General features: G+C 43.3%; 1 protein-coding gene across 1 annotated transcript in view; it reads left to right on the plus strand.

Annotated features, from left to right (window-relative positions):
* Positions 1-206: 206 nt before the first annotated feature.
* ADGB (androglobin) overlaps positions 207-14892 on the plus strand; it is a 279220-nt gene continuing 264534 nt past the window's right edge. The window contains exon 1 of the mRNA XM_090041017.1: positions 207-294. The gene's annotated coding sequence lies outside the window, so the exon portion shown is untranslated. The remainder of the gene's footprint in view (positions 295-14892) is intronic.

Genomic DNA, 14892 nt, shown 5'->3' on the forward strand with positions numbered 1-14892 from the left:
ACCTGTCCCAGCCCTCCCCCAGTTGGAATGAAAAGCCCTCTGCACCACATTACAGACGACTCTCAGGAGCTGCTTTTCCCAATGTCCGTTAGATTTTTTATTTTCTGGTTAGATGTTCCCGGGTGGCGATGGCCGCCCGGCCCCTTTGCCTTCCGCCTCAGGGGCGGGGCACGTCTCCTAGCGACACTGAGGACGCGGGCCGTGCGCCGCAGCCATGTCCTCCTACAAGCCGGGGAAGAGGAGGGAGACGCTGACGCGCAGCGGCAGCTCCACGCACTGGGGCAGCCCCAAGGAGTAAGGCGGGGGTGGGGGCTCCCGCACGTGCCGCTTTCCCGCCACGAGCGGCTGTTCCCCAGTTCCGAGCGCTGGCGGGGGGGGGGGGGTGTTGGAGCGCTGCCGCCCTCTGCCCCGAGCGAGCAGCCGGTTGGATGGGCTGGGGCACGTGACTCGGGAGGGAGCTGGGCTCGTTGAGCTTGGAGGTCTGGTGACTGGGGGCGGGAAGCACGGGGAGAGGTAGTGGCATGTCCTTTTCTTCAAGACCTGGGTAGACAAAGCCTGGGATGGTCCTGTTTGAGCAGGGGGTGGGGGAGATTAGTGGTGCTCAACTCTGCTTTGGTACCAGGACCCATTTGGAAATGTGGATGGGCAGAGCCCCTCACTTGCAACCTGCATGGCGTGCGCAGGCTTGAGCAGGGCCGTGCATGCCGCACACCTTAGGGGACGCTGCCCTCCACCCTGGGTGTGTGTGGGGGGCTGGGGGAGAGGGGCAAGCAGCCCCTTGCTGGCTGGAGCTCTGCCAACCTGCAAGGGGAAAGGCCCAGTTGCCCCTGTTTTTCTCCTTTAAAAGGAGAATCCACTTTGTTGATCCATTTTTTAACTTTGTTAAAGAACATTTCATATATTCTTGAGATCCACAGGCTGAGTAACGCTGGACTAGATGAGCTCCTGAGGTCCCTTCCAGCCTTCCTTGTCTCTATGATTCTGTGATTGGTACCAGGGTGCCTTTGTGCCACTTTGCACCTGCTCCTTCCAGACCAGACCAGACCAGACCAGACCAGTCTCCACCAGCCATTCAAAGGAAGATTTTGGCCTCCAAGCAGTGTAGGAATGGATGGGCCAGGCCAGCTGGAGTGCCAGTTGTATCACTGTTGTATCACTGTCCAATTCAGATGCCCCCAAATCAGTTGGCTGTGTTTTCAGCCTGATCCCTACCCCTTGCAACCTGGGTGCACTGTTTGCTGCAGTTGCAGCTGGGTCTCAGCAGAATTGTACCCATGAAGCCATTCTGCTGCTCACACCTGAGCAGGGAGGCCTGGATGGGAGGGAGCCCAGTAAAAACAGTAGTTAAAAATGTCCTGCCCAAGTTCGGGCCCTGTCTTTTTTCTCCCTGTGAAGTTTCTGCTGAAAACTATAGAGTCGAGAAGGCCAAGCCAATAGGCCTGTTTCTTAAAAATAATCAGGTCTTCAACTCTTGAGTTCACCACAGTGTTGGGGGAGGTCTTGGTGCAATTTGCCCCTTTTGGTACTCACAGCACCCATGATAAGCGCAGACTAGGGCTTGTCCTGCCTGGATCTATCCCTCCCCCTGCTGTGAGGAGATAAGCACTGTCAAATATAGATTCTTTTTTTTAACTGGGTGTCACTCAATTAACAAAAGTCTGGGAGGGCTACCTTGAGTCTGGTGAGGGATGCTTGGAATCTAAAAAGGTTGAGAACCATGGATTTAAACCTAGAAAAAACCCCCCGTTTCTTCCTCTCTCAGGGTGTAAGACAAATTGGTTGACTGGGCAGAGGTGGGGGTATCTCTTTACTTGTATGTTGTGTGACTATGCTGAAATTACTCTGGGAAAGTGTAATTGAGTAAATGAACATTGAGTTTAGTTAAGAAAATGGCTTGCTTTTAATGTTCCTGCAAGAAAAAGCAAGACCTAAGCTCCAGAGTTTCGGTCCAGCTCTTGTGACAGTCCTTTTCCCTCTATCATGATCCTCCTACACTGGTTGACAATTTAATTGTTCCCTTGGAATAGAGCTGTTTGTGGGAGGTCATGATTACAGAGGAAGACTGAACTTCCAGGACAGCTAATGTCAGCCCCCTGGAGGGCATTAACGATCAGAACAGTATCTTGTACAGTAATGGGTTTTGCTTTCACTGAGGCCTAAGAGAGAATCCTTGTGCTTTGCTCGCTTTCCTTATGCCATGTTGCTGATTTGGGAGGCTGCTTTTTTTTTTTTTAGAATTTGTCCAAGATGTGCAGCTTCCTAGATCAAATATAAGTGGCTGCACATTCAAACCGCATTGGGCGCACAGTGGCCTGTTGTGGCTGCATGTTTTTCTAGTAGTGTGGAACTTGGTTTTCTGGCCAGGTGAAGAAAGAGTTGGATCCCAACCTGTCGACTGATTTAGAAATTTGACAATAGATGCCTTCCATAGCAGGGGTTGTTATTGAAGAGGTACACTTTTTTCAGAGTAAAATGGCCCCTGAATTGATCTGTATTTCCACAAAGGAAAGGCAATACATAGTGTTTGCTGCATGTTATAAAACACTGAGGACATTAAGTATAAACAACATTAGAAATATTTATGCACTGAATAGAAACAGTATGTAAGCCTCATCTCTTGAGAGATTTAAAACCAGACTAGACAGGAGTAAAGCACTACCAAATATACTGCAGGGAATATCCTACTCCAGCAGAGATAAACAAATAAATAAATAAAAGCACAGTGTAGAATGACATGATATTCTCACTGCTTCTTATTTAAGCTCTTTTCTGTTCCCTCTCTCCATTTTTTAAATGTAAAGGGACTTGATCCTCCTATAATTCTCAAGCCTGTAAATCATGTATAATCAGGATCCGTGCCAGGGCACTGGATGATGGCCCTTTTAATACTGATGGGTACTGATGGGTGTTCTCTTGCTGTTCTTGGATGGTGGGCAGGCATCTGTTCTCACCGTCTTGGATCTCTGCATTGTTTGGTGCTGTTGATCATAAACTACTATTATGTTTCCTGAGAGAGATGCTCTAGATGGTCTAGTCCTTCCTGCAGCTCTTCCTCACAGCTACAGTCCTACTTGTATCATTTTTCTTTCTCCCTATCAACATTTATGTTCAGCCAGTAGGTGAATTTTTGAGTCAACAAGGAACACCAATGCCACTGATAGGCATAAAACACAGCTTTATACAGCCTCCACAATGATACTAAATCATTAACACTAAGGTGTCCCATTGCTTGGTTGACATTGTTGTGGATAAAAAGCAACTGATTGAGGCTGAACTCAAATGAAGTAGAGGTTATGCTGGTTTGCAGTGTTTGAATCCACTATGCAATCTCCCTTGACCAAAGGCACCAACTGGTTAGCTCAGCTTATAGTTTAGGAGTGATCATGGATTCCTCACTAATGGCAAGTTGCTGTAGCACAGCATTACTCATGAAGGTTGCCTTCTGTCATTGGCTAAAACTTCTTTTTCTGTTGTGGTGGATGATGATGATCTGATGTCACCCATTATACACACCATCATCTTCTATCTATCTGGACCAGAACTATGAATCCTAGTGTGAAGTTATTTGCTTTTTGGAAACTGTGACTAGTACTGTGTTTTTGTATGGTTAACAGTACCACACTTCAGACACAGCGGAACATTTTGCCGTCAGGATAAAGTTTTCTTACACTCGACTACGTATAAGACATGTTTCTTCAGTCATGCTTTCTCTAACAAATACACAGTAGTTTGTACATTTAATTACTTTTTCCCCTCTCCCCTGAAAAGCTACATTGACATAACTAACACATTTTCTCTCATCCTCTTCCCCAGGCTGAATTGCATATGCATTTACCTCTGTATGGCACTACAGTATTTGGAAAAATTTTCTAGCAGCAAGCCGAAGTGACCCAGCTCAGTTGTGAGATGGGGTGGCACTAGGACCTGACCGCCACTGCTGCAACTGCGCTTTCTGGCTGTGGCATGGGCAAAAACCCTGCCATTGGAATTGCCTGGTTGTGGCACAGGCAAAACCTTCTAGGTCTGGCAGATCAAGTTGCTGACCCCCATGGGAAAGTGTTTGTTAAATGCTTCTTTGATCCTATTGTATATAAAATTCCCAGCATTTGCCACATAATATGGTCCATCTCTCCTCTCTCACCTGCTCCTGGATTAGACCAATTAATATGTAGATAACTCTGTCACAGCTGAAATGTAGCATCTTTAATGCTTTGTCCTCCCTCTTCATCTCTGCATTTCCTTGTTTAATGTTAATATAATATTATGTTAGATTATTGATTATTCATCTTTTAGCTATAGCTATTTGATTACCGTTAATAATTACATGTTTTAATTCAGTATCCAATTTTAGCTAATCCAAATACAGCAACCTTTTTTTTGTGCTGCAATCAGAGGAACCTCAGTGAAGCAAAGCAATATTTCTTTGTTTTCCAGCATACATCTATTTTAGGGAAAGGCTGTCACTTTTAAGTTCAGTTGTAGTGAAATTTGACAAAGCCAGTATTTCAAATCCTGTATTTCAAATTGGATCAGGCTGAAGTAAGCGACTTCATTAGAAACTGAAAATACTTATTTCTGTGTAGTAAAATCACTAAATTGCACAGTACAATTTGAAAAAAAATCATAATTCAAGTGAAAAAATGATCACATTCAGTTAACCAGAATAACATTTGACCTTTTCTTTAGTGTCTACCTCTTGCTTCAAGCTTTATCAAATGTGACCACTGTGGGTTTGTCAGAAAATGAATTCTTAATGTCATGCTGAGACTAGCAAATATGTAGTTAATTATAAATTATGTGTCTGGTATTACTTTTTGTTGAGAGCACTTCAAAAGAACAGGAGAAAATTCTGACATTCATTATATATGAGCTTTAATATTGGAAACGAAAGACACAGGGCATGAATCATTGCTTACCTTGGTGTAAGCTAAGGCCCAGATTCCCAAAGGGACTTAGGTGTGATAAGGTTTGCGATGCACAATTTTTGGTACCTAGCTCCAGAAGTGGAATTCACATAAAGTTAAGTGCCAAAGTTCTTTGTATAGCAATTAAGAGAAGTTATATATCTTCAAGCAGGATTTACAAGTCAGCATGCTGAGCAGGGGGAAGTCAGACAACAGGAGATGTTGAGGAGATGTGCTTTAAGAACTTTGCTGGTAAAATCTTTAGTGCTTTTGAGCTTGAGACAGAAGTTGCACATAAATCAGTTTAAGTAATCGGAAACCTGTTTAAGCCTGCAACAGAACAGAAATTTAGTGCACATAAACCAGTTTCAAAGTGGCTGAACCCAGCTGAATATATAAACTGGACGGATTTAGTATTAGACTTAACTGATTTAGATTAAACCAGTTTGTGGAACTTTTGTAGAAGAACCCCTTCCAATTCAAGTTACTTCACAGTTCCCCAGGATCCCAGGATGCTTTGCAGGTCTGGCCTGTGCTGTCTGCTTCAGTGGAGCAGAGCTGGCTCTACCCTCACCTGTCACAAAGCTGAGGCAGTAAAGGCTCTGCTCACTAGTTTGCTTCCTGCCTGTGTATGTCAGCTGACTAGGATGGGGGCAGGGAACAGGCCCCCTTGCTCAGGTCTGCACAGTGCAGGGGGAGGGAAAGCCCTCACAGTGGGGGGTTTTAGTTCTCCCCACGGCCTTGAGAACCAGGCTAGGATCACCCCAGCCTTGCCTGCTCACCGGCCCATGGCCTCTGAGAGGTGTGAGAGGTGATGGAGGGGAACACACTCCTGGCCCAGCAACAGTCCTCCCCACCAGGGATCTGTATGGGGGAGCCCTCACTGGGGGGGACTTTTTCCCCCCGCCTGCAGTGAACTGGGCTACAAAATCTCCAGCCCTACTCCCTTGCCTGTCATGCAGACCCATAAGAGGCAGGTGGCTGGAAGCAGGCAGGGTTGGGGAGAGATTGTCTGCTGACTCTCCCCCTACCTGAGGCTGACAGCAGGGGTGGGGATGGGGTTACCAGCAGCCAGTCAAGTGTGGGCTGCCAATCAGCTGGGTTTGGCAACCTTCAGTGTCCCATGTGATGGGAAGCCCGTATGAATGCCCCTAGCTCCTGGCTTGGACCAGTGCAGGCGTCTTCCTGCCTTGGCCACTGCAATACTTAACGTTGGTTCAGTTCATTTTTGGTTCAATCTATGCAACTTGGAAAAACTTGCAAAGGTTGAATTGATTCCACCCTGGGCTTTTTGAACCGCTGCACTTAGCTTTTGTGTCCAAGAGACTATAGGTGCCTTAGCACTGAAGTGGAGTTTTTGAGGATTTCTTGAGGACGTTTTTCTTTTTCCACTTTTACGTTCATCTTCACTGCCATCATGACATAAAGCAGGGGTTCCCAAACTGTGGTACATGTACACTTTGAAGTATGCAAGATCTCAGGGGTGTGCAGGAAAAATTGCATAATGGTGGATTTAATTTTCATTATAATAATCAGTATTGAATAGGGTTACAATATAAAACGTATGCTGGTAGGGTTATGTGGTCAGCTGGTAAATCTGGAAGGGGGTACGCAATAAGAAAAAATGTGGGAATCTCTGCCCTAAAGCACCCTTAATACAAACAAGAAGCAGGCCCTTGGTTGCTGGAGCTAGGTGTTAAAAGTTTTTAAACCCTCTGATATACATGTTCTCTATATCATACCATATATAACATAAAATTGCCTGCTACTCAGGCATACACAAACATACAAACTTTTTTTTTTGCTTGATTAGTGACACAAATTGTAACATAGGATAGAATCAGGTGCTATTTCTTTGTTACTAGTGAGGACTAGAAATTCTGGCAACACTAGGAAAAACAAATATATTTGAGAAATTACCTAGAGTTGCAGTAATTCTGGTATTGTAGTCCAGACTAATCAGTCCCTCTTTACATTCTGTCAGTCCCTCATGTGATTAAGAACTTTTGGATGTCAACAGCCCAAGCTGAAGGAATGCCAACTCAGGACAAAATATCTCTCTTGTAATTCAACAAACTATCCAATCAGCCTTCTAGTCTTAGCTGTCAGGAAATATTTAGGTTTAGCTTCTGTTTAACGATATGTAGCAGATTTAAATCAAGAAGAGAAGGCTTGTGGAAGATTGTTATAAACTATTAAGATGTGATATTTTTATCTCCAGATAAATATTTTACAGGAAGACTTCCCCTTTCCTTCCTGTCATGAGAAAATAATCATCAGTCTTTTGCTGTTCCTTTAGTGGTCTTCCTGCCTGTCCGCAGGTGACAGTGATTCCCATTAATGAGTTGTGCATGTATACTCACTGCAGAATGCATTTGGCTTCAGCAGCGTTAATCCTGACAGGCAAGTCTATAGAATGATGTAGAAAGTTTGAGCAGGAGACAGATATTTTCTTAGCGGCTTTAAAAGTCCCTGTTTTTGCTGACTTTTTAGGAGAATTTTTATTTCAAAAAGTTCATTTAAGAAAACAGTTCTAGTGTTGAATACAGTAGACAAAGCAGCCATAAGTGCTTTAAAGTTTTCCTCTCAGTTTGTTTATTAGAGGAAGGAAATCCTTGTCATTGTTTGCCAAGATCAAATTAGAGTACAAGTGGAATAGAGAAGGAGCATTTTAATTGAAATAACTAGAATAACAGGAATTTCAAATGAGCTTGTTCATGTGTTGTAAGATATACATTTTAATTGAAATAACTAGAATAACAGGAATTTCAAATGAGCTTGTTCATGTGTTGTAAGATATATGAAAATAGATTTTGAAAAATACTCGACTTTGAAATGGTGTCTGGGTTAACACTTTTTCATAGGCCGTGCAACTTCTCAGCAAAGAATTGAGCACATTTAGGTGCTCTGAATTAAAGATTTGGATGCGAGTCCGATGCTAGTAGTGTGAGAGTTTTGCCATTTGATTTCAGTGGGCCTTGATTTAACCCTTGAGATAAGAAGCGACTGGCTGGTGGAATGGCTAGCCTTTTTTCTTATTCTGTTGTGAGCTAGTGCCCCTCATTCCCCTGAATATTAAGGCCCAGATTTTCTTACCTTTTAATCAAGCACAACATCTTTCTTTATCAGCTAGGCTGTAAACAACATATTTTGGTCATTCTATCATGCAGGCACTGCAATGAGTTACTAAAGCCGGTGAAAGCTATGGGAATCTTTCCATCGACTTCAGTGAATTTAAGATCATGCCTGGAGGAACTACTGTTTTTCATTTTTGACTTTTCAGAGTATGCGGCTTTTGAAATATGGTACTGAAGGCATGGAAAGATGAACAAATTAAACCTCTGTAAAGGAAGGGGCTTGCTACTTAAAGAGGACCTTGTCAGCTTATCCCCTCTGTTAGGTCTGTCTGCTCTTAATCCTCAGTAAATCGAGCCAAACTGCAATAATTTACCTTTGATTAAAACCAGGGCAATATAACTGAAATTTTGCTTCACTTTTTATGAGTTATACGTAGATAAAACAGTTGCACCGAATTCACTTGAATCCTTATAAATCTTCTACCACTCATTTCTAAGTGTGTGAGTATGTAGTCTGCTTACTTTCCGTCTTTGGTTAGAAAAAAAAGAGCATGTTCAATTTTCCACCACAATGAAGAGCTAACCTGCCAAAATGTTTTAGGTGGTAATGGTGGAATGTAGGAATTATTTATCTTCATGTGGAAATAGAGAAGTCTTTGCAGCAAGAGATGGGCTATCTGTATTTGGGAAAAGATTATGGCATGGCTCTGCAACTATAGGATAAAGGACTACAGGCAACCCCCATTTAATATGGTTTTGCTATAGTGCTCATTTAAAATATGTACCTGATTTCACTTAGCAGTCAGAGCATTTTGTTATAATGCTCAGTGTAGGGCTGGGGAGAAGGAACGACGGCGGCAGCAGCAAGTTCAGAGTTGAGTGACAGCCAGCAGGGGCCCAGGGCGGGGCAGGAGGAGAGTGGGATTTGCTCTTGCATGTGGTGCTGGAGCCGGCAGGGAGGAATGGTGGCAGCGAGAAAGCGGGGGGGAAGGCGGGCCCGGCGGTGGCATGACCACAGAGCCTGGGCTTGTACCCAGGGTCGGCAGAGCTCAGGGTGGGGCAGCAGGAGCCCACAGCCAGCAGACAGGTGGGGAGGAGTGGTGGCAGCAGCAAGAAGGGGCAGGTGGGCAAGGGGTGTGTGTAGGGCCCGGGCTGGAGGGACGGCAGGAGCGCGGGGCCTGGGGTGGCAGGACGTGCACATTGTCCTCTGCTTTAGGCCTCAGTGGGGCTGAGCCTGCAGAGCCTCCCCTGCTCCCGGGTTGCAGCCTCCCTACCCAGTTCCAGTCACATACTTGACCATGAAAACCGTCCTGAGCCTGTAGCAGTCTGGCTGATATTTCCAGTGTCAGGTGCCTCTACTGGGCAGAGCAGGGCATGGGTGCTGGTGGGTGGGTGGCCCCACTGCTTCCCACGTGCTGGCCGGAACCCCACTGTCTAGGGCCTGCGCCGGCAAGTTGTGCAGAACCAATTATATTTATTTATATTAAATCCTACGGGGAACTGGGTTTCACTTAACGGTGTTTCGCACAGCACTCTGTGTTTCCAGAACCAATTATGAGCACTAAGCAGGGGTTGTCTGTAATGCTTTTTTTCCTCTGGGAGCTAAGACTTGCAGCATGCAAGTTGGATCCATGCTGCTTATGCCCAATAAAATCCAACAGGGTTTGGAATAGATTCATAGATGCTAGGGTCAGGAGGGACTTCAGCAGATCATCGAGTTTGACCCCCTGCCTAGGCAGGAAAGAGTGCTAGGGTCAGATGACCCCAGCCAGATGCTTATCCAGCCTTCAATAGATTTTAAGAGAGAGATTTTAAGAGATTGCTGTTATGTGACTTGATTAGCTCCCTGTAACAGGTTACTCTCCCTAACAGCATTCTAGTGGCCTATGAGGGGCACTCTTGAAGTCCTTTAATTCTTCACTTTTGTATTTTGTCTTGTATCCATCTTTGCTCATCTGCCACATCTTGATGTAAATATTGTTTAGAGTTCTTACAAGTGGAAGGTTGCCTATTGTACATCTATGTTGGGGTTCTCAGCCACCACAGGTTTTTCCCCTGTCTTTCTCTAGCTAGGCCTACCAGCCTAAACCCCCCCAGGTAGGGTTTAACTCTGATTAAGATAAGATCTAGCTCCCTAATACTCTCTGGGCCCATGGCCCTCCTTTTGTGCCCACTATGGCACCAGGCCTTCTGGCCCCCTTTCACACTGTGTCCCTGAGTTTGTTGGGTCTTCTGCGTCTTCAGGCTTGGCCGCTTTCTTATAGCTCGGGCTACTAGCCAAGATCCACCCGCTGGGACCCAGCTTCAAAGTCCTGCAGCCAGCTCTAGACCACTGCCCCTAAACGGCTACACCTGCTAGTGCATTGGGCCCTTTGGCCTTTTATGACTGCACCCCAAGACACTAATGAGGTCTCCACCTCCCCTACAGCCTCAACCACAAACCACTGGATTATCAGTCAAACACAAACATAAGCCCATGGGCTATAACTAAAGAAAAAAAAAAAATTAAGGAAGGCAGTCTGCCAGCTCACGTTTTTCCATGGCTCTGTACTTCTGCTTCCCACCACCTGCTATGCTCCTTCTTGTAGGGCTGCCACAGCTTCTCTGGGTGTCATCAGTTTACCCCTTCTGCAGCCAAAATCCCCTTTGCCAGTTCAGCCCAGGGTTTTTATAGTTCTGGCCTGCCCCCTTCTGGTCCCCTGACTAGCTGACAAGCCTCAGCATTTAACCCCTACCCTGCTAGCAGGCTGTGCCTGGAAAATTCTGGTCTTAAAGGGATTGGCTTGCTTTCTGGTAACAGGGTAGCCAAGGTGATGCTGGGGGATCACACAAGTCTGCCAGAAAGGGATAAAAGGCAGTGAAGCATGACCCTCAGTTACGCCTTGTCATCCAGCACCTGACCTACCAAGACAGAAGGATAAGTAGGCGACCCCCTTCTGGAGAAGACACTGCTTTGAAGGAAGCTGACCATCGACAACAGACTCCAGGGCCTCAGATAGGTAGATATACTGACACCAGTGCTCTCACAATCACTACAGCAGCTACTATACACTATAGTACATGGGTTTAAATGAGATTGGTTTGAATGGGAGAGTGCATGTGTGTGTGTATGTGCTATGGTGACCAGTGCCACCCATAACTCAGAGGTTGCATTTATCATTTTATTGGTAACTTCACATCCCCTCCAATAAACTAGAATTTATTACGATTCTGTGAGTTGATCCTTTATAGCCAACACAGTCAGCATGCAAATAATATGGAGCTTGATTTATTGAACCCAGACAATGTAATCACAGGTATAACAGGGCAGCAGTGGCTGCTAGGCTCTTAGTATTAGCAATGCAGTCAGCCGGTAGCCGCGGTGGGTGCTATTTTTATGCCCCTTTCCCCCACTCCCCCACATAAGTTGGTCCCTGGGGCTCCTGCCCCAGTCAGCCCTCATTAGTTATGTGACTCAATGTAGTGAAGCCTGTCTCTCTCTGTTAGTAAAGGGCATGGATGATTTCTAGTTAGCTGAGAAAAATATTATCCTGTAAGTTCAGTAGTCTGCAAGGTAGATTATTTCTTATGCTCTAACATTTTTTATGAAATGACTCTGTTGCTGAGTGTTTTTTCTCTGCAGCAAACTTTGCTTTGGTAATTGTTTTGTATTATCTTATTTTACTACTGTTAAGCGATTATTTGTGGTTTTGCAGTACATGCATGAAATCACTAGACTTAAGAAAGTACTAATACTATAAAGACTAAAAATGTCTAAAGTCTTGAAAATTGTGCAATCAGTTGTGAATAATGTTGAAAACTAATTCTGTAAATTTGGGTAGTATGTTTATTCACTTATCTTCATTTTTATGATCTACACGTGACCAGACTATTTTCAAGGTGTGTAAAAGTCATGCATACAGGTAGCTTCAAAATGTAATTTCTTGCCCAAAGTAACTTGCTGGATTGCCTGGGAGGCTGGACTTTTTTGCTTTTTTATTGAGCCAGTCTGATTCTGTTTAACACATCTGCCTATAGAGCAGGTCAAATTGGTCTAATATTATTGGTGTAGTCTTTATTACATGAAGTTGTAATTTTCATTATAAGTCATTCAGTGTCACAAATGCCGTGGTATCATGGCATATGATCAAACCAGTGTGGGCAGAGTCTGCAATGTTTTTAAGCCAGCAGGAATGGTGTATTTTTGGAGCTAGTTTGCTAGCGCTTTCTTGATAATTCTTAGGACTGAGAGGCTTGAGGCGAGTCTGATTAGTAGGATTGTGTCAAGTAGTTTTTGAGGATGAGCAGGGCACTTTTGTGTTTTAAGTGGCTGTTAGAAAGACTCTGTGAGGAAGGCATTGACTGCTTCTATTATCAGTAGGCCAAAACATCCCCTGTAAGTCTTGCCCATAAACAAGCAGCAGGAGTCCAGTTCACAGACTAGCGTAGGATTTCTGTAGCTCTGAGGGCAGAACCTCGAAAAATTGACAAATGAGAAGTATGTAGTTAGCTTGATGTTTTAAACATGTGAAACTCTGGGTGCAGGAGATTTATCATGGAGTTGCTCTTGTTTTCAAAGTAATGTTATTCATTCAATTTGTTAACTATTGCAAGCTTGAATTGGATTGGACTACTTTGCTCCTGAATTCCTACCTTCCATGCTGTTTGTGCTACAATATTGCACGGTTGTAATCTCTGTATGTAGGGTGAAGAAACATGCAGCTTTAATACTTGTACAAATGCTGTTACTGTGGCCTGATAAAAATAGTGGTACACTTTGTGCCTGCATATTGTCTTTCCTGCCCAAGTGTAAATGATCACTTTTTCACGTTAGTTTTTTGTACCTGTTTAAGTAGTTTTGTTTACATGTGGCATTTCTAGTCTATGACTTTTTATCTCAGCAATAGGTTGAGTATATCTGTAGGTTTTGGTCAATGTGTAGACATTCTAGCATACAAACCATGTGAATTTTCTTACAATGGGATGAAGTTCGAGATTTCAAAATTCTTGTGGGTTTGCCTTTCATTTGTGCTGCATGTACACACTTTCCTTCTGACTTTAACCTGTTCATGGTCAAGGAATTTTTCTCCTTGGTGGAGCATAACCATGCCTAGTGTTCCTGTACAAGGTTAGTTTGGTATAATACGCGTTCTTTTTGCAAGCTGGTGCCTATTAAAAACTGAGGTTGAAAAACCAAGATGTTAAAGAGAATATTTTCAAGAGATCCTTAATAAACCTTAACCCAGCATTAAATACACAGGCACTGTATTGCTTGCAGAATATCCCCAAACTTAATACCAGTGTAGAACCCTTCATTTTGGAGAAAATTAAGTCAATTCTGGGTTTAAAGAAAGAACTTAGTAGGTACATCTGCAGTAGTGCAAATAAAAGCAAGAAAGTAACGTGAATAGCAAAATGCTTAATTTATTTGATTTATTCAAATAATTTAATTATCAACTGCTGAAGAAAGGAGGTCTAATGGATTGTAACAACAAGAATGGAACAGTATTTCTTACAGTATGAGCAAAAGTTTATAGTAAAATGATAATATGGTGGATGAAATAAATGGTAGACTAGCAACAGAGAAGAGTGAGTGGGTTGCAGAGAAGTGTACAGAATAAATATGCATTGTGAAAAGTCCTAGAAAATGCACTGGAACAAAATGCTAATCAACATTGATCCTTTAATTATTTTATTATTATTACTATGGCTTTATTATTTTAATTGGCTTTGAAAAACCTTTTAATAGTCTTGATGAAGACATTTTATGGGAAATAATAGCCAGTTATGGGGTATTCCAAAGACAGAGTACTATAAGATTTTCTGAAGTCTGGGTGATAATGGCTAGCTATGGGATATCTCAAAATATCTCTTTCTGAAGACAATTAATTTTGTTTAACTGTCCTCCAAAACAGTTAACAGGGTGGTTTAATGTAGTAATAGGGGTTGAATAAGTACATGCATTACTGCTTCTAATTTCTAGACAGACCGTAGATTGCCTATGAAAAAAGCGGTGGCATTCCTTGGATTGACAGTAGAAAACTTGAGGACCTAGGCTTTGTGGATGACATCTTTCTCCTTTTATGTGTAGCTATGCCAAGCAGATAAAAAGTTAAATGACAATTGATATAAGGAAGAAAATAGGACCAGTGGTTTCCATAAAAAAGACCATGATAGCAGAAATGGATAATATACTCAGTATTAAATGGTTAGGAGGAAATAGAGACAACTGAGGTATCTAGTTGTTTTAGTAATCTAGTAGCAGATAATTTTTCTTCCAGACAACAAGTTTAAGAGGCAGGAATAAAAACGGAAAAAAAAAGAAAACCAGCTGGAAATAAGACCTGAAGTAACAGAAAACCTGCTGATACGTGTGAAGAAGAATCTGTGTAATAGCAGTATAACATAAAAATCAATGCTAATTTATGGAGGAGGCAAATAGACATGGATAACAACACTTTTAGCAAAATTATATATTTTTGACTCAGGGTATATAGGAAGAATAGGATTCATGTAATCTCAAATATTTGGGATGTTTTGGACAAGGCTACAAATCTGGAAATATGTAAAAACACCAGCCAGATACCAAAAACTTAAATGACTAAAGAAAGCTCAATGAACATGCATTGGGTACATAGCAAGAATGAGAGCGGTAAGATAACGGATTAAACAGAAAGCGTGTAACAGAGCCCCTAGCCTGTTACTAAGAGGGGGAAGCCCAGAGACATGGTACCTTCGAGAGGGTCCTTGGGGGATATAATCCAAAACTTTAGACTGTGGAGGGGCTGCTCCCAGGCCCAGAGCTCTGGGAGAAGTGACAGTCAGCTTCCACAGGGCTGAGAGATACAACCCAAGTCTCGCTTGATGGTGATGTTGGGCAGTAGAACTGAGCTGCCAGAGTGCCAAAGGATTAAATTAGGAAGCTGCAGGAT

This window comes from Crocodylus siamensis, chromosome 1, assembly GCF_052110815.1.
Source record: "Crocodylus siamensis isolate JL-2025a chromosome 1, ASM5211081v1, whole genome shotgun sequence".
NCBI lineage: Eukaryota > Metazoa > Chordata > Crocodylia > Crocodylidae > Crocodylus > Crocodylus siamensis.